The sequence below is a fragment of the Oncorhynchus mykiss genome, chromosome 2, assembly GCF_057628025.1.
Source record: "Oncorhynchus mykiss isolate SJ-2025 chromosome 2, ASM5762802v1, whole genome shotgun sequence".
Lineage (NCBI taxonomy): Eukaryota > Metazoa > Chordata > Actinopteri > Salmoniformes > Salmonidae > Oncorhynchus > Oncorhynchus mykiss.
Window position 1 is genome coordinate 63,505,037 of NC_143023.1, and position 19,433 is coordinate 63,524,469.

The window sequence follows — 19,433 nt, forward strand, 5'->3', positions numbered from 1 at the left end:
TTAAAGATACGTGGTATCTGGTAACAGAATGACAAGACACTAGGCAATATTTCTGAAACTTACAGAAGGCAAATCATTTCAGAAAATGAAATAAAAGTGTTGATATTAGTTGGCAGGGGTGTTTACTTCAACATTAGTGTTTTTGAATGTATTTCTGATACCTTTTACACGTTTTCTACTAGATGTTTCTAAGACCCCTTTTCCATCTGTTTGACCAAAAATCATAGTCTTTGCATATTCCTAAGTTTCAGAATGGAAAATGGTTGAAAAATGTATAAATACCTTGATAAAAAAATAATAAAAAAACTCTTAGCTTTCACTTGACACCAACTTTGATGAACTCCTATGAACTTCACATGTTAGTGTTCATGGGTCTTTTTACATGGAAATACCCATCATCATTAATGTAAGGTGTTTCATATCACGCGGAGGCATAACAGCCTTGGAATGTGTGACATCAGTGAAAATATTGCTGCTCTTCCCCTCAAGGTCTAGCTGAACGATGATTACCTTTAATCCAATAGAGGGTATACCAATACCCACAGCTCAGATCTTCATCAGAGGGCCTACTTTTAGATTTTGCTCATACAACACTGTGGATGGTAAGTCCTTGGGGTTCTAAAATAATAAAATAACACATCGTTCCACCTTACCCATCCTCCTCCCATCCTTCCCCCTCCTTCCCTTCCCCAACTTCAACATGGTACACCAGCCCTCCAGTATCCCATCACCCCCTGTGAGTATCCAAGCTGTCGAGGCTGACTGGGCTCCGTCTCTCTTGCCAGTGCACGGTTGGAACAGATCCGGCCTCCGGGCCACAACCACTCCTCTACTCGAGCCCCTCGCAACTGTCATCTAAATGCTAAGCGCTTTGGAGCGCCGCGACGGTGGATCTTTTGTACACACTTTATCGCTTAGCACAGATAGTCTTCTTACAACATGTTTTAATGCTTAGTGAGCATGGAGCGTGCGGTGGTGTGTTGTGTTTCTTTGTGTTTCAGTGGCTGTCATCCAGATCTGGCAACACTGATTGGAGATGAACTGGGCTCATGTTTAAAGACCTCCACTGAGAGGCACAATCTGAGTATACATAACTAGAACAAATAGTGTCCTGGTTCAGTTTTTGCTACATGAGGACAATGGGGATTTTCCCCCCTAGAATCTGGTTGCTGGAGTTCTGGCGGGTTAGAGGAAGTGATCCGTTAGATCTTACAAATACGAATCTACACTAGCAACTCAGCTCTGTTGAAAGATCTGCATGACTCTGTAGGATCTGTAGGAGTATGTTGCCTCGTAAGGAGATGCCAACGCGGTGACATATTTTCTCAGGGCAACAAAGTGTTGTATTGGTTATCTTTCAAATGATTGTGGACTTGCACCTCCAGAGAAGACACTCGCTCATTGCTGCGTCGCTGCCGACTGAGCTAATCGGCCATCTGCACCCTGGGGCTGAGAAATTTGGATGTCAGAGTTTATGAGAACATAAGCTAAACAGCCAGCCAGGCCTATACATTAAGATGAGTGTTGGGCGTGAGGCGAGCGATAGACTCCAGACAAGACGTAACATTTTCGTGTCAAATCCAGAGACAAACAAATCTCAGGGTGATCTGCCAAGTTTCGTCAGGATTCACTGGAGCACGAATGGTAGAATTTTCTCCCTCCCCTGCTCTCTCCTCTCTCTTCTCTTCTCACCCTCCTCTCTCAAGCACTAGCAGCCACTGACTGGGTGCCGCTTGGCAGCCGTGGGTGATAGGAAACATCTGCAGTAACTGAGTTAGTGTTCACTCGCCAGATAAAGAAAAGGGAGGGATTGTTTTCGGAGGAACTTTGGTATTGGCAGTAGAAGAGTCGTTTACACTAGAACAGATCTCAACCAGCCATGTATGTTTAGATATGAACATTCTGCAGATACTGTATTTTCTCTCAGTATGACACAATGTAGAAATTGCCTGAAACACTGTCTTTTTATGTCTTTCAGCACTTATTTACTGTGGCCACCCTGAAGAGGCCTGAATGAAAAGGAGAGCGGACGGCGAGGGGATATGATTGTGCACTTCCTGCTCGGCAACTACAGGAAGTAATTGAGCTCTACAGGAAGTAAGGACAAACCCCTACAGTAATCCCTGTTATTTTTCTATTGTTTACTGTGCTACTCTGCACAAGTCTAGCTGGTAACACATTGAGCAGCAGCATTCAAGGACTGAATCTACTACAGATCCCCTGCAGATGTCCCTGTTCGTTTTCCATTGTGTTCATATGACTATGATATAACTGTAAAGGCCTAGCTATCTCAAATCAAATTGCATTTTATTTGTCACATGCGCCGAATACAACAAGTGCATTACTGTGAAATTCTTAGTAGCCGTTTACCAAAAATGCAATTAAAAAGTAAGAAAATGAGCATATAGGTAAAAAAAATTGATAGTAACACAATAAAATAACAACATTCGGTATTTAGACCACTTGACTTTTTCCACATTTTGTTACGTTACACCCTTATTCTAAACTGGATAAAAAAAAAAAAAATCATCTTTAAACTACACGCAATACCCCATGTTGAAAAAGCGAAAACAGGTTTTTAGAAATGTTTGCAAATGTGTAAAAAAAAAAGCCATGATGTCAAAGGAATTTTGTCGAGGCACACATCTGGGGAAGAGTACAAAAAATGTATGCAGCATTGAGGTCCCAAAGAACACAGTGGCCTCCATCATTATTAAATGGAAGAAGTTTGGAACCACCAAGACTTCCTAGAGCTTGCCGCCCGGCCAAACTGAGAAATCGGGAGAGAAGGGCCTTGGTCAGGGAGGTGATCAAGAACCCTATGGTAAGTTTGACAGAGCTCCAGAGTTCCTATGTGGAGATGGGAGAACCTTCAAGAAGGACAACCATCTCTGCAGCACTCCACCAATCAGTCCTTTATGGTAGAGTTGCCAGACGGAAGCCACTCTTCAGTAAAAGGCACCTGGCAGCCCCATTGGAGTTTTCTGTATGGGACCTAAAGTATTCAGACCATGAAAAACAAGATTGAAAACAAGTTTAGTTGATTGATAGTGCCATGTACATGTAGGTAGGGGTTGAAAAGCAGAAAGTCCAGGTAGCCATCTGATTAACTGTTCAGCAGTCTTATGACTTTGGGGTAGAAGCTGTTCAGGAGCCTTTTGGTCCCAGACTTGGCGCTCCAGTACCGCTTGTCGTGCGGTAGCAGAGCGAACAGACCGTGACTTGGATAACTGGAGTCTTTGACAATTTTTAGGGCCTTCCTCTGACACCGCCTGGTATAGAGGTCCTGGATGACAGGTATCTTGGCCCCCATTGATGTACTGGTCGGATGCACTACCTTCTATAGTGTCTTGCGGTCGGATGCCGAGCAGTTGCCATACCAAGCGGCCAGCCAAGATGCTCTCAAGGGTGCAGCTGTAGAACCTTTTGAGGATCTTATGAGGCTCTTATGCCCATGCCACATCTTTTCAGCTTCCTGAGGGGGAGAGGCATTGTAGTGCCCTCTTCAGGGAGAGGCATTGTAGTGCCCTCTTCAGAACTGTTTTGGTCTGTTTGGACCATGATAGGTCTTTAGTGATGTGGACACAGAGGAACTTCCATCGCCACTACAGTCCCGTCGTTGTGAATGGGGTTGTGCTCAGCCATCCATTTCCTGTAGTCCACGATCAGCTCCTTTGTCTTGCAGACTTTATGGGAGAGGTTGCTGTCCTGGCACCACACTGCCAGGTCTCTGACCTCCTCCCTATAGGCTGTCTCATCGTTGTCGGTGATCAGGCCGACCACCGTCGTATTGTCGGCAAACTTAATGACGATGTTGGAGTCATGTGCAAACAGTTACTGAATACTGAATTCATAGCCATGCCGGATTTATAGCTCGTATCTGAAGGGACGTTGAGTATCTTACAGGCTGACACTGCCTGAATCCAGTTAAATCCAAAGCCAGCATGATTCAGCAAGTCATGTAGACCAGCTGCCACCGATATCAGTGCTTGGAGTCAGAAAAGTCTCTTTTTATTTGGGCGTGTGAAGCTAGCAGGCTAGCTATATAAATAATTAAATGGAGCCAGTAATTGGCGGTTCTTGGTAATTAGGACCAGGCTGTCAGCTAGCTAAGTCATTGCCTCAGTCTGATGGCGCTGCAGAGAGGACAGTAATTGCTATTATCTGTGGGGGTCGTTGAGTGTTGACACAACAATAATCCCATCCTTAGCTGGGATATCAGGGTTTATGTTTGCCGCCCCAATTTCAAGAGGGATTCACAGATATTGTAAAGGCTTTATATTTGGCCGTTTACACCTGCTATATCCATCAATGTCAATGCCCGGCCGGCCGCATCGGCAGTAGAGCTTCGAGAAGGCAAGGCAGAACCTCGGCTCAGTTTAGAATTTTCTGCTTGGCGACTCTGAAAAGCTTGTCCATATTTTAATTAGTCAAACAGTTTGACTCTTTCCCTGCTAGCGGTGTCACGCCTCACTATAAACAGCATTATCAACCATCTCAGCGGGTTTTCTAATACCCCTGTAATCCTGTCATTTCATTCATGGATACCTCCAGGGTTATTTTGGGACCAGAGCGTATCTGCCTGCCTGTCTCTGCTCCTCTGTTTGAGAGATTGGATTCCCTCTCCTCAACCCCACCCCCCCCCACCACACACACACACACACACACACACACACACACACACACACACACACACACACACACCAAGGTGTTCACTCGACTCATGTCAGATCCACATAGATAGATGTGATGTCCAGACCTGACGTATATAGGGGACTGTGGTAGTACAGTACAGCATAGGGGAGAGTCCAAGGTCTTGGATGGATCACATGCTGGCTGAAATATGTGCTCCGGAGTTGCCCCATTGGCTTTCCAATGTGATTATGCACTTCACTTTCTTCACCTCTGAGTGCCCTACAGTACATAAGTGCAACCCTTTTTATACCCCAGTTTTCTCAGATGCACTGAATGTTATCCTACACAGTCTGTTCCCACAGACCTAAATGGTTTTGTAAACGGGGACAGTTGAAGGTAAGGTGGGTGGAGGGAGGGATTATAGAGGGAGGACAAAAACCATAGTCTGTGTTTCGCTGTGCAGTGCGCGTAAATTGCATTGGCTTTGAATTAAACATGTGGCACCTCTGCGCCCCGGGTGTGATGGACATTCTAACATATTGCTGGCAGAGAAAATGACTTTTTAAGTAGGCTATTTATGGGAAGATATTGTATTCATTTGATTATAATAAAACATCCATTCCGCCCTGAGTGAATGGCATGAGGGAGCAGACGACAACTCTAGGTAATAATAGTCTGTGTCTGCTGCTCTCAACGAGGCTAGGGAGGATCGGGTCTCTACTGATATTGCTTTTCTTTGTACGGGAGCAGATAAAGGGATACGGCGTGAGCGAGTAATAAAGAAATATATCTGTTTTTATTGTGCTTCGTGACAGAGTTATGTTTGGAGGTAGTAAAGAGAGCTGGAACATGGCGTAAAATCATATTATGGCCCATTAGATAGGGCCGAGCTAAGCACTCCTCGCCGGGCGGCGACGGTAACCACGGCTCCATGGCAGAGGGTAATGGGGCCGGCACGTATTGTCTCTGATCTCCACTCCTGCTGCTTCGCCGATTGATTCGTCTACATTACCAGCACTCCATCTCCTGGGGAACTAATGCTGACCGTGGTCTTCACATCACTTTCCCAAAAGAGAGGAGGGGGGCATGACGGACTCTAGTTCTGAAACTGTGAAAGTGCTATGGTTTCAGGTCTCACAGTTTGATGGATGTTTGACTTTGCTTAGTGAGGTATTTTTTACTTCTCCTTTGAAGGAGTTCATTTCCCTCTCTTTCAAGTGGACATGATGAACTGACCAGCCAACATATGGATGTGGTGAAGGATATCCTCCGTCGACCTCGTATCATTTCTCTTGTCTCTGTGGTGCTGGAGCTCCAGGGAGATGACCCTCTCCTCCACGGGGCTTCCTTCTGTGGACATCATCATGGAGGGATGTGGAAGGAAGGTCCTGCTCTGGCTCACTTTTAAAGTGCTCCTCTGGGAACCACTCCCAGGGCATGCCAAGCTGACTCAGGAATGTCCTATGGGGGTACTCCTGCCTCTCTGAGCCCCTCTACCTCACCACCCCCACTCCGACCCACCAACCCCCTCGACCTCCAACCTCACGAGCTTAAAAAGACTGGCTGGCTTTGTGTGCAGTGGTGCAGTCTTAGAGCAGTCTTAGAGAGTTTATGCTCTCCTGGGCAGTCAAGGCCCTGGCTGCCTGTGAGTAATATGAAACAGCCAGACGAGGAATCCTAGGCATTCTGAATAGAACCAGATGTGTGTCCTCTCTGGCTCTCTCCTCTACTCTCTGTCTTGCTTGTGTGCCTTCCTCTCCTCCCAACCCCTCACCCTTCTCACCCCCTGTGTGCAGCCAAGGCTTCATAAAAGACAGATCAAATGAGTAATTTCACAAGGCCACTGGCAGGCTAGTTTATGTTTCTAGCTGAAGATCTCCCTCTCCTTTCCTGGATTATCAGTTGGAGCTGATGCGTGTACATGTGTTGCTGTGATGGATACAGCCCCGGACCAGAGCAACAACACGCAACACAGACTCACTGCTGAGGTGTTCCTACACCGTCATGACTGACTCGAGGATCCCTAATCTCAGTGGTTTTTCTCCCCTCAATAAGCGGGTTCAGTGGGAAATGGTGGTTAACCTTTCCAACTCGTTGGACGGAGGCATGACCGGGGTCTCGTTGAAGGCCTTACTGCAAGTTGCATAATTGGTGACCCTGGTTAGGGATGAGTTGGGTAGATATTTTGGAAGTGACAACAAACAAAAGCTTAGCAGCAAAATCTATTCTCCTTCAGTCCAAACTGAAGGGTTTTTCTCATTTCTCAACAAAGCACTTGTTTTGCACTTGTTTTGCTCGGTGTGTGTTGGAATGTGTGTGTGCCCGGCTGCTCGCATATTTATATCAGGCCGATTTATATTTATATCAGGCCACAATCAGTACAGGAAATGGAGAGCCTTTGCTTTGAAGTCCCTGCAGAGTTATGTTATTCTTCATCAGCAGAGGCAAGGCGTCAGACCCCCTCACCCTCCTCCCCTGCCCCCTTACCCCCCTACTCAACAGGCCGCCTGGCAGAAGGGAGAACCAGTGGCCATTAACGTAGACAGAGAGCAAGTTGCCATTGCCATAGGGCACAAACTCACCGCTGCCACGCTCGCCTGAAAGGCTGAGAGGGCCGCGCTGCTGTCATACTCAGGCCTGTGTAATTGCTTTTTTTTCTCCCATGCAGCAAGTCAAACGTAAGATGTGGTGAAATGTAAGATTTGCCCTTGTCTGTCTCTGTTGCTCTCCCTCTCTTTCTCACTCTCTCTCTCTCCACACCTTCCTCCGTCCCCTTTCCCTCCCTCTCACTTTCTCTCGCTACTCACCCCAACTCCCCTCTCCCCCGCTCTCTCTCTCTCTCTCTCTCTCTCTCTCTCTCTCTCACCCCACTTTCCTCCCTCCCCTATCCCTCCTCGCTGTTCTTTCATGTCGGAGTGTGGAGATTAAATTAATTGGGTCACAGTTTAATAGTGATCCCCTATGGCTCGCCTGTGTATGTTGTGGAATGGGGACAGCGGCGGGCACTCCTCTCACCTGGTGTGGAAAATGAGGAATGCTGAGCCTCCAGTCCGTGGCACAGTGTAACTTCACGCTACCTGCACCCCCACCCTCTCCCCACCCCCCCCCACCTCTATGCAAATCAAGCAGCCCACCCCACCCCACCCCACACAAATAATCTCCCTACCCACATTTATATGGTTCAAAACATACTGCAGTGGAGTTCTGTCAGCTGTCTGACTGTGGTGTACGTTCATCATGCAGCTAGGCCTCAGATGGCTGGGCTAGTAATTCACTGGTGGGGTAATAGTATGGAGTGAGTTCTGGTTGAGTTCTGGTTGATCTTTGGATCTAGAAGCAGTGGGTCCTTTAAATCAAATCTAATCTAATTTGATTTGTCACATTCTTCGTTAAAAAAACAGGTGTAGACTAACAGGTCCCTTTCCAACAATGCAGAGTAAAGACACACTATGTGGCCAAAAGTATGTGGACGCCTGCTCGTCGAACGTCTCATTCCAAAAACATGGGCATCAATATGGAGTTGGTCCCCCATTTGCTGCTATAACAGCCTCCACTCTTCTGGGAAGGCTTTCCACTAGATTTTTGGAACATTGCTGTGGGAATGTTGGAACATTGCTGCAGGGACTTGCTTCCATTCAGCCACAAGAGCATTAGTGAGGTCGGGCACTGAGCCAGGGCAGCATTCCAATTCATCCCAAAGGTGTTCGATGGGGTTGAGGTCAGGGCTCTGTGCAGACCAGCCAAGTCCTTCCACACCGATCTCAACCAACCATTTCTGTATGGACCTTGCTCTGTGCACGGGGGCATCGTCATGCTGAAACAGGAAAGGGCCTCCCCCGAACTGTTGCCACAGAATCGTCAAGAATGTCATTGTATGCTGTAGCATTAAGATTTCCCTTCACTGGAACTAAGTGGCCTAGCCCAAATCAGGAAAAACAGCCCCAGACCATTTAAATTCCTAAACCAAACTTTACAGTTGGCACCATGCATTCGGCAGGTAGTGTTCTCCTGGCATCCGCCAGACCCAGATTCATCTGTCGGACTGCCAGATGGTGAAGTGTGATTCATCACTCTAGAGAAATCATTTCCACTGCTCCAGAATCCAGTGTAGCGCCGAGCTTTACACCACTCCAGCCGAAGCTTGGCATTGCGCCTGCCAACCTTAGACTAGTGTGCGGCTGCTCAGCCAAGGAAACCCATTTCATTAAGTTCCCGATAAACAGTTATTGTGCTGATGTTGCTTCCAGAAGCAGTTTGGAACTCGGCAGTGAGTGCTGCTACCGAGGACAGACGTTTTTTACGCGCTACGCGCTTCAGCACTCAGTGGTCTCGTTCTGTGAGCTTGTGTGGCCTACCACTTCGCAGAGCCATTGTTGATCCTAGACGTTTCCACTTCACAGTAACAGCACTTAGAGTTGACCGGGACAGCTCTAGCAGGGCAGAAATTTGACGAACTGACTTGTTGGACGGTGCCACGTTGAAATTCACTGGGCTCTTCAGTACGGGCCAAGAGTGTGCAAAGCTGTCATCCAGGCAAAGGGTGGCAACTTTGAAGAATCTCAAATATAAAATATATATACACTTTTGGCTACTACATGATTCCATATGTGTTATTTCATAGTTTTGATGTCTTCACTATTATTCTACAATGTAGAAAATAGTACAAATAAAGAAAAACCCTTTGAGTAGGTCTGTCCAACCTTTTGACTGTACATACCGATGGCGAGGTGAAGTCGATGGCCAAAACACTGCAACATCGTCCATCCATATAGGTAGGAGGCTTTCACAACGTTTGCCCCACTTTCCGTTGCAACACACAGCTGCTTCTCCTCCGGCTGATCCCAGGCTGCTAGCAAGTCCCACATTCCCTGGCCTGGGTTATTATCTCCCCAGTGTGGTCTTCTGGAAAGTAGGCAGGCTCCCTTTGCAAGCACCTGCTGCGCAGCTTCCAGTCGGCATTGATGTAGTGCAGTGTCAATGACACATAAGGGCTCCAGTTGTTATTGCGAAATAGTGCACCTGTTTCAGCTCTAAAACATGGCATTTTTCAGCTCTGTTTCTTACATGGCATTTTGTATTTCTTGTCCAGAGTGGGAACCATCTTCTTGACTATTGAATCTGGGGCCATGTCTTTTGTGATGTGTTACATTATGGCATCTGTTATTTCATCCCATCTGTGAGTCTGTTGCATAGGGAGTTGTTGTGTAATCACCGACATTGTGTAGTCACCGAAAATTACCGACAAATGCAAAATTGCTTCGGTAGGACTTCGAAATGTAGGCGTCGGTCATTTTCAGTTTTATCGTCCCAGCTCTAGTGTGGCATCAGAATGCATGTTTGCGCATGCTACACTACATGACCAGAAGTATGTGGACACCTGCTTGTTGAACATTTCATTCCAAAATCACGCGTCTTAATATGGATCCCGACAAACCATTTCTGTATGGACCTTGCTTTGTGCATTGGGCATTGTCATGCTGTAACATTAAGATGTCCCTTCACTGGAGCTAAGGGGCCAAGACCGAACCATTAAAAATATCTCATTATCCCATTATTCCTCCTCCACCAAACTTTACAGTTGGCACTATGCATTCGGGCAGGTAGTGTTCTCCTGACATCCGGCAAACTCAGATTCGTCCGTTGGATTGCCAGATGGTGAAGCGTGATTCCTCACTCCAGAGAACGCATTTCCACTGCTCCAGAGTCCAATGGCGACAAGCTTTATACCACTCCAGCCGGCACTTGCCATTGCGCATGGTGATCTTACGCTTGTGTGCGGATGTTCAGCCAAGGAAACGCATTTCATGAAGCTCATGATGAACAGTTCTTGTTCTGATGTTCCTTCTAGAGGCAGTTTGGACCTCACCCGCGAGTGTTGCAACCGTGTGTGTGTTTTTGTGTGTGTTGGGGTGTCAGTGTAAGTGTGTGTGGGTAGAGTCCAGTGTGTGTGTGTGTGTTGGGGTGTCAGTGTAAGTGTGTGTGGGTAGAGTCCAGTGTGTGTGTGTGTTGGGGTGTCAGTGTAAGTGTGTGTGGGTAGAGTCCAGTGTCTGTGTGTGTTGGGGTGTCAGTGTAAGTGTGTGTGGGTAGAGTCCAGTGTGTGTGTGTGTGTTGGGGTGTCAGTGTAAGTGTGTGTGGGTAGAGTCCAGTGTGTGTGTGTGTTGGGGTGTCAGAATAAGTCCGTGTGGGTAGAGTCCAGTGTGTGTGTGTGTTGGGGTGTCAGTGTAAGTCAGTGTGGGTAGAGTCCAGTGTGTGTGTGTTGGGGTGTCAGTGTGGGTAGAGTCCAGTGTGTGTGTGTTGGGGTGTCATTGTAAGTCAGTGTGGGTAGAGTCCAGTGTGTGTGTGTTGGGGTGTCAGTGTGGGTAGAGCCCAGTGTGTGTGTGTTGGGGTGTCAGTGTGGGTAGAGTCCAGTGTGTGTGTGTTGAGGTCCAGTGTGTGTGTGTTGGGGTGTCGGTGTGGGTAGAGTCCAGTGTGTGTGTGTTGGGGTGTCAGTGTGGGTAGAGTCCAGTGTGTGTGTGTTGGGGTGTCAGTGTGGGTAGAGTCCAGTGTGTGTGTGTTGGGGTGTTAGTGTAAGTCAGTGTGGGTAGAGTCCAGTGTGTGTGTGTTGGGGTGTCAGTGTGGGTAGAGTCCAGTGTGTGTGTGTTGGGGTGTCAGTGTGGGTAGAGTCCAGTGTGTGTGTTTTGGGGTGTCCGTGTGGGTAGAGTCCAGTGTGTGTGTGTTGGGGTGTCAGTGTGGGTAGAGTCCAGTGTGTGTTTTGGGGTGTTAGTGTGGGTACCATTAAAAATATCTCATTATCCCATTATTCCTCCTCCACCAAACTTTACAGTTGGCACTATGCATTCGGGCAGGTAGTGTTCTCCTGACATCCGGCAAACTCAGATTCGTCCGTTGGATTGCCAGATGGTGAAGCGTGATTCCTCACTCCAGAGAACGCATTTCCACTGCTCCAGAGTCCAATGGCGACAAGCTTTATACCACTCCAGCCGGCACTTGCCATTGCGCATGGTGATCTTACGCTTGTGTGCGGATGTTCAGCCAAGGAAACGCATTTCATGAAGCTCATGATGAACAGTTCTTGTTCTGATGTTCCTTCTAGAGGCAGTTTGGACCTCACCCGCGAGTGTTGCAACCGTGTGTGTGTTTTTGTGTGTGTTGGGGTGTCAGTGTAAGTGTGTGTGGGTAGAGTCCAGTGTGTGTGTGTGTGTTGGGGTGTCAGTGTAAGTGTGTGTGGGTAGAGTCCAGTGTGTGTGTGTGTTGGGGTGTCAGAATAAGTCCGTGTGGGTAGAGTCCAGTGTCTGTGTGTGTTGGGGTGTCAGTGTAAGTCAGTGTGGGTAGAGTCCAGTGTGTGTGTGTTGGGGTGTCAGTGTGGGTAGAGTCCAGTGTGTGTGTGTTGGGGTGTCATTGTAAGTCAGTGTGGGTAGAGTCCAGTGTGTGTGTGTTGGGGTGTCAGTGTGGGTAGAGCCCAGTGTGTGTGTGTTGGGGTGTCAGTGTGGGTAGAGTCCAGTGTGTGTGTGTTGAGGTCCAGTGTGTGTGTGTTGGGGTGTCGGTGTGGGTAGAGTCCAGTGTGTGTGTGTTGGGGTGTCAGTGTGGGTAGAGTTCAGTGTGTGTGTGTTGGGGTGTCAGTGTGGGTAGAGTCCAGTGTGTGTGTGTTGGGGTGTTAGTGTAAGTCAGTGTGGGTAGAGTCCAGTGTGTGTGTGTTGGGGTGTCAGTGTGGGTAGAGTCCAGTGTGTGTGTGTTGGGGTGTCAGTGTGGGTAGAGTCCAGTGTGTGTGTTTTGGGGTGTCCGTGTGGGTAGAGTCCAGTGTGTGTGTGTTGGGGTGTCAGTGTGGGTAGAGTCCAGTGTGTGTTTTGGGGTGTTAGTGTGGGTAGAGTCCAGTGTGTGTGTGTTGGGGTGTTAGTGTGGGTAGAGTCCAGTGTGTGTGTGTGTTGGGGTGTCAGTGTAAGTCAGTGTGGGTAGAGTCCAGTGTGTGTGTGTTGGGGTGTCAGTGTGGGTAGAGTCCAGTGTGTGTGTGTTGGGGTGTCATTGTAAGTCAGGGTGGGTAGAGTCCAGTGTGTGTGTGTTGGGGTGTCAGTGTGGGTAGAGTCCAGTGTGTGTGTGTTGGGGTGTCAGTGTGGGTAGAGTCCAGTGTGTGTGTGTTGGGGTCCAGTGTGTGTGTGTTGGGGTGTCAGTGTGGGTAGAGTCCAGTGTGTGTGTTGGGGTGTCATTGTAAGTCAGTGTGGGTAGAGTCCAGTGTGTGTGTGTTGGGGTGTCAGTGTGGGTAGAGTCCAGTGTGTGTGTGTTGGGGTGTCAGTGTGGGTAGAGTCCAGTGTGTGTGTGTTGTGGTCCAGTGTGTGTTTGTTGGGGTGTCAGTGTGGGTAGAGTCCAGTGTGTGTGTGTTGAGGTGTCAGTGTGGGTAGAGTCCAGTGTGTGTGTGTTGGGGTGTTAGTGTAAGTCAGTGTGGGTAGAGTCCAGTGTGTGTGTGTTGGGGTGTCAGTGTGGGTAGAGTCCAGTGTGTGTGTGTTGGGGTGTCATTGTAAGTCAGTGTGGGTAGAGTCCAGTGTGTGTTTGTTGGGGTGTCAGTGTGGGTAGAGCCCAGTGTGTGTGTGTTGGGGTGTCAGTGTGGGTAGAGTCCAGTGTGTGTGTGTTGAGGTCCAGTGTGTGTGTGTTGGGGTGTCGGTGTGGGTAGAGTCCAGTGTGTGTGTGTTGGGGTGTCAGTGTGGGTAGAGTCCAGTGTGTGTGTGTTGGGGTGTCAGTGTGGGTAGAGTCCAGTGTGTGTGTGTTGGGGTGTTAGTGTAAGTCAGTGTGGGTAGAGTCCAGTGTGTGTGTGTTGGGGTGTCAGTGTGGGTAGAGTCCAGTGTGTGTGTGTTGGGGTGTCAGTGTGGGTAGAGTCCAGTGTGTGTGTTTTGGGGTGTCCGTGTGGGTAGAGTCCAGTGTGTGTGTGTTGGGGTGTCAGTGTGGGTAGAGTCCAGTGTGTTTTGGGGTGTTAGTGTGGGTAGAGTCCAGTGTGTGTGTGTTGGGGTGTTAGTGTGGGTAGAGTCCAGTGTGTGTGTGTGTTGGGGTGTCAGTGTAAATCAGTGTGGGTAGAGTCCAGTGTGTGTGTGTTGGGGTGTCAGTGTGGGTAGAGTCCAGTGTGTGTGTGTTGGGGTGTCATTGTAAGTCAGGGTGGGTAGAGTCCAGTGTGTGTGTGTTGGGGTGTCAGTGTCGGTAGAGTCCAGTGTGTGTGTGTTGGGGTGTCAGTGTGGGTAGAGTCCAGTGTGTGTGTGTTGGGGTCCAGTGTGTGTGTGTTGGGGTGTCAGTGTGGGTAGAGTCCAGTGTGTGTGTTGGGGTGTCATTGTAAGTCAGTGTGGGTAGAGTCCAGTGTGTGTGTGTTGGGGTGTCAGTGTGGGTAGAGTCCAGTGTGTGTGTGTTGGGGTGTCAGTGTGGGTAGAGTCCAGTGTGTGTGTGTTGTGGTCCAGTGTGTGTTTGTTGGGGTGTCAGTGTGGGTAGAGTCCAGTGTGTGTGTGTTGGGGTGTCAGTGTGGGTAGAGTCCAGTGTGTGTGTGTTGGGGTGTTAGTGTAAGTCAGTGTGGGTAGAGTCCAGTGTGTGTGTGTTGGGGTGTCAGTGTGGGTAGAGTCCAGTGTGTGTGTGTTGGGGTGTCAGTGTGGGTAGAGTCCAGTGTGTGTGCTTTGGGGTGTCCGTGTGGGTAGAGTCCAGTGTGTGTGTGTTGGGGTGTCAGTGTGGGTAGAGTCCAGTGTGTGTGTTTTGGGGTGTTCGTGTGGGTAGAGTCCAGTGTGTGTGTGTGTTGGGGTGTCATTGTAAGTCAGTGTGGGTAGAGTCCAGTGTGTGTGTGTTGGGGTGTCAGTGTGGGTAGAGTCCAGTGTGTGTGTGTGTTGGGGTGTCAGTGTAAGTCAGTGTGGGTAGAGTCCAGTGTGTGTGTGTTGGGGTGTCAGTGTGGGTAGAGTCCAGTGTGTGTGTGTTGGGGTGTCATTGTAAGTCAGTGTGGGTAGAGTCCAGTGTGTGTGTGTTGGGGTGTCAGTGTGGGTAGAGTCCAGTGTGTGTGTGTTGGGGTGTCAGTGTGGGTAGAGTCCAGTGTGTGTGTGTTGGGGTCCAGTGTGTGTGTGTTGGGGTGTCAGTGTGGGTAGAGTCCAGTGTGTGTGTGTTGGGGTGTCAGTGTGGGTAGAGTCCAGTGTGTGTGTGTTGGGGTGTTAGTGTAAGTCAGTGTGGGTAGAGTCCAGTGTGTGTGTGTTGGGGTGTCAGTGTGGGTAGAGTCCAGTGTGTGTGTTTTGGGGTGTCCGTGTGGGTAGAGTCCAGTGTGTGTGTGTTGGGGTGTCAGTGTGGGTAGAGTCCAGTGTGTTTTGGGGTGTTAGTGTGGGTAGAGTCCAGTGTGTGTGTGTTGGGGTGTTAGTGTGGGTAGAGTCCAGTGTGTGTGTGTGTTGGGGTGTCAGTGTAAATCAGTGTGGGTAGAGTCCAGTGTGTGTGTGTTGGGGTGTCAGTGTGGGTAGAGTCCAGTGTGTGTGTGTTGGGGTGTCATTGTAAGTCAGGGTGGGTAGAGTCCAGTGTGTGTGTGTTGGGGTGTCAGTGTCGGTAGAGTCCAGTGTGTGTGTGTTGGGGTGTCAGTGTGGGTAGAGTCCAGTGTGTGTGTGTTGGGGTCCAGTGTGTGTGTGTTGGGGTGTCAGTGTGGGTAGAGTCCAGTGTGTGTGTTGGGGTGTCATTGTAAGTCAGTGTGGGTAGAGTCCAGTGTGTGTGTGTTGGGGTGTCAGTGTGGGTAGAGTCCAGTGTGTGTGTGTTGGGGTGTCAGTGTGGGTAGAGTCCAGTGTGTGTGTGTTGTGGTCCAGTGTGTGTTTGTTGGGGTGTCAGTGTGGGTAGAGTCCAGTGTGTGTGTGTTGGGGTGTCAGTGTGGGTAGAGTCCAGTGTGTGTGTGTTGGGGTGTTAGTGTAAGTCAGTGTGGGTAGAGTCCAGTGTGTGTGTGTTGGGGTGTCAGTGTGGGTAGAGTCCAGTGTGTGTGTGTTGGGGTGTCAGTGTGGGTAGAGTCCAGTGTGTGTGCTTTGGGGTGTCCGTGTGGGTAGAGTCCAGTGTGTGTGTGTTGGGGTGTCAGTGTGGGTAGAGTCCAGTGTGTGTGTTTTGGGGTGTTCGTGTGGGTAGAGTCCAGTGTGTGTGTGTGTTGGGGTGTCATTGTAAGTCAGTGTGGGTAGAGTCCAGTGTGTGTGTGTTGGGGTGTCAGTGTGGGTAGAGTCCAGTGTGTGTGTGTGTTGGGGTGTCAGTGTAAGTCAGTGTGGGTAGAGTCCAGTGTGTGTGTGTTGGGGTGTCAGTGTGGGTAGAGTCCAGTGTGTGTGTGTTGGGGTGTCATTGTAAGTCAGTGTGGGTAGAGTCCAGTGTGTGTGTGTTGGGGTGTCAGTGTGGGTAGAGTCCAGTGTGTGTGTGTTGGGGTGTCAGTGTGGGTAGAGTCCAGTGTGTGTGTGTTGGGGTCCAGTGTGTGTGTGTTGGGGTGTCAGTGTGGGTAGAGTCCAGTGTGTGTGTGTTGGGGTGTCAGTGTGGGTAGAGTCCAGTGTGTGTGTGTTGGGGTGTTAGTGTAAGTCAGTGTGGGTAGAGTCCAGTGTGTGTGTGTTGGGGTGTCAGTGTGGGTAGAGTCCAGTGTGTGTGTGTTGGGGTGTCAGTGTGGGTAGAGTCCAGTGTGTGTGTTTTGGGGTGTCCGTGTGGGTAGAGTCCAGTGTGTGTGTGTTGGGGTGTCAGTGTGGGTAGAGTCCAGTGTGTTTTGGGGTGTTAGTGTGGGTAGAGTCCAGTGTGTGTGTGTTGGGGTGTTAGTGTGGGTAGAGTCCAGTGTGTGTGTGTGTTGGGGTGTCAGTGTAAATCAGTGTGGGTAGAGTCCAGTGTGTGTGTGTTGGGGTGTCAGTGTGGGTAGAGTCCAGTGTGTGTGTGTTGGGGTGTCATTGTAAGTCAGGGTGGGTAGAGTCCAGTGTGTGTGTGTTGGGGTGTCAGTGTCGGTAGAGTCCAGTGTGTGTGTGTTGGGGTGTCAGTGTGGGTAGAGTCCAGTGTGTGTGTGTTGGGGTCCAGTGTGTGTGTGTTGGGGTGTCAGTGTGGGTAGAGTCCAGTGTGTGTGTTGGGGTGTCATTGTAAGTCAGTGTGGGTAGAGTCCAGTGTGTGTGTGTTGGGGTGTCAGTGTGGGTAGAGTCCAGTGTGTGTGTGTTGGGGTGTCAGTGTGGGTAGAGTCCAGTGTGTGTGTGTTGTGGTCCAGTGTGTGTTTGTTGGGGTGTCAGTGTGGGTAGAGTCCAGTGTGTGTGTGTTGGGGTGTCAGTGTGGGTAGAGTCCAGTGTGTGTGTGTTGGGGTGTTAGTGTAAGTCAGTGTGGGTAGAGTCCAGTGTGTGTGTGTTGGGGTGTCAGTGTGGGTAGAGTCCAGTGTGTGTGTGTTGGGGTGTCAGTGTGGGTAGAGTCCAGTGTGTGTGCTTTGGGGTGTCCGTGTGGGTAGAGTCCAGTGTGTGTGTGTTGGGGTGTCAGTGTGGGTAGAGTCCAGTGTGTGTGTTTTGGGGTGTTCGTGTGGGTAGAGTCCAGTGTGTGTGTGTGTTGGGGTGTCATTGTAAGTCAGTGTGGGTAGAGTCCAGTGTGTGTGTGTTGGGGTGTCAGTGTGGGTAGAGTCCAGTGTGTGTGTGTGTTGGGGTGTCAGTGTAAGTCAGTGTGGGTAGAGTCCAGTGTGTGTGTGTTGGGGTGTCAGTGTGGGTAGAGTCCAGTGTGTGTGTGTTGGGGTGTCATTGTAAGTCAGTGTGGGTAGAGTCCAGTGTGTGTGTGTTGGGGTGTCAGTGTGGGTAGAGTCCAGTGTGTGTGTGTTGGGGTGTCAGTGTGGGTAGAGTCCAGTGTGTGTGTGTTGGGGTCCAGTGTGTGTGTGTTGGGGTGTCAGTGTGGGTAGAGTCCAGTGTGTGTGTGTTGGGGTGTCAGTGTGGGTAGAGTCCAGTGTGTGTGTGTTGGGGTGTTAGTGTAAGTCAGTGTGGGTAGAGTCCAGTGTGTGTGTGTTGGGGTGTCAGTGTGGGTAGAGTCCAGTGTGTGTGTGTTGGGGTGTCAGTGTGGGTAGAGTCCAGTGTGTGTGTTTTGGGGTGTCCGTGTGGGTAGAGTCCAGTGTGTGTGTGTTGGGGTGTCAGTGTGGGTAGAGTCCAGTGTGTGTGTGTTGGGGTGTTAGTGTGGGTAGAGTCCAGTGTGTGTGTGTGTTGGGGTGTCAGTGTAAGTCAGTGTGGGTAGAGTCCAGTGTGTGTGTGTTGGGGTGTCAGTGTGGGTAGAGTCCAGTGTGTGTGTGTGTGTTGGGGTGTCAGTGTAAGTCAGTGTGGGTAGAGTCCAGTGTCTGTGTGTGTTGGGGTGTCAGTGTAAGTCAGTGTGGGTAGAGTCCAGTGTGTGTGTGTTGGGGTGTCAGTGTGGGTAGAGTCCAGTGTGTGTGTGTGTGTGTGTTGGGGTGTCAGTGTGGGTAGAGTCGAGTGTGTGTGTGTTGGGGTGTCAGTGTGGGTAGAGTCCAGTCTGCGTGTGTTGGGGTGTCAGTGAGGGTAGAGTCCAGTCTGCGTGTGTTGGGGTGTCATTGTAAGTCAGTGTGGGTAGAGTCCAGTCTGCGTGTGTTGGGGTGTCAGTGAGGGTAGAGTCCAGTCTGCGTGTGTTGGGGTGTCATTGTAAGTCAGTGTGGGTAGAGTCCAGTGTGTGTGTGTTGGGGTGTCAGTGTGGGTAGAGTCCAGTGTGTGTGTGTTGGGGTGTCAGTGTGGGTAGAGTCCAGTGTGTGTGTGTTGGGGTGTTAGTGTAAGTCAGTGTGGGTAGAGTCCAGTGTGTGTGTGTTGGGGTGTCAGTGTGGGTAGAGTCCAGTGTGTGTGTGTTGGGGTGTCAGTGTGGGTAGAGTTCAGTGTGTGTGTTTTGGGGTGTTAGTGTGGGTAGAGTCCAGTGTGTGTGTGTTGGGGTGTCAGTGTAAGAGAGTGTGGGTAGAGTCCAGTGTGTGTGTGTGTGGGTGTCAGTGTGGGTAGAGTCCAGTGTGTGTGTGTTGGGGTGTCAGTGTGGGTAGAGTCCAGTGTGTGTGTGTTGGGGTGTCAGTGTGGGTAGAGTCCAGTGTGTGTGTGATGGGGTGTCAGTGTGGGTAGAGTCCAGTGTGTGTGTGTGTGTTGGGGTTTCAGTGTAAGAGAGATGGTTCAAAACAGGGTAAAAGCAGGTAGTCCGGTAAGCTGTTTGATCATCTATTTAGCAGTCCTGTTTAGCAGTCCTGTTTAGCAGTCCTGTTTAGCAGTGTTATGGTTTGGGGGTAGGAGCTTTTCAGGATCCTATTGGTTCCAGACTTGGTGCATTGGTACTGATTGCCGTGCAGTAGCAGAGAGAACATTCTATGGCTTGGGTGGCTGGAGTCTTTGACAATTTGTTGGGGCCTTCCTCTGACACTGCCTGGTATAAATGTCCTGGATTGCAGGGAGCTCGGCCCCAGTGATCTGCTCCCTATGTTGCGCTTTACGGTCGGGTGCCTTGCAGTTTTTGTACCGAGCGGAGATGCAGCCAGTCAAGATGCTCTCAATGGTGCAGATCTAGAACTTTTTGAGGATCTGAGGGCCCATGTCAAATCATTTTAGCTTCCTGAGGGGGAAGAGGCGCTTATCTACCACCACAACACCCTCTCTCCCTCTTTCCATCCTCTCTCCCCATCTCTCACCCCCTTTCTCCCTCTCGCTCTCTCTCTCTCCCTCTCGCACAATTTCTCTCGCGCACTCTCTCTCTTACTCTCTCTCGCTCACACTCACTCACTCACTCTCTCACTCCCTCTCATTCTCACTCTCTCTTTCCCTCTCTCCTTCTCTCTCCCTCTTTCCCTCTCTCCTTCTCTCTGTTTCTAACCCCCGCCT

The 19,433-nt window shown here is 49.7% G+C and overlaps 1 protein-coding gene across 1 annotated transcript in view; it reads left to right on the forward strand.

Annotated features, from left to right (window-relative positions):
- Nucleotides 1-19,433, forward strand: part of plxnb2b (plexin b2b) — a 180,954-nt gene that overhangs the window by 54,148 nt on the left and 107,373 nt on the right. Inside the window, exon 2 of the mRNA XM_036952823.2 lies at nt 1,979-2,097. The gene's annotated coding sequence lies outside the window, so the exon portion shown is untranslated. The remainder of the gene's footprint in view (nt 1-1,978; nt 2,098-19,433) is intronic.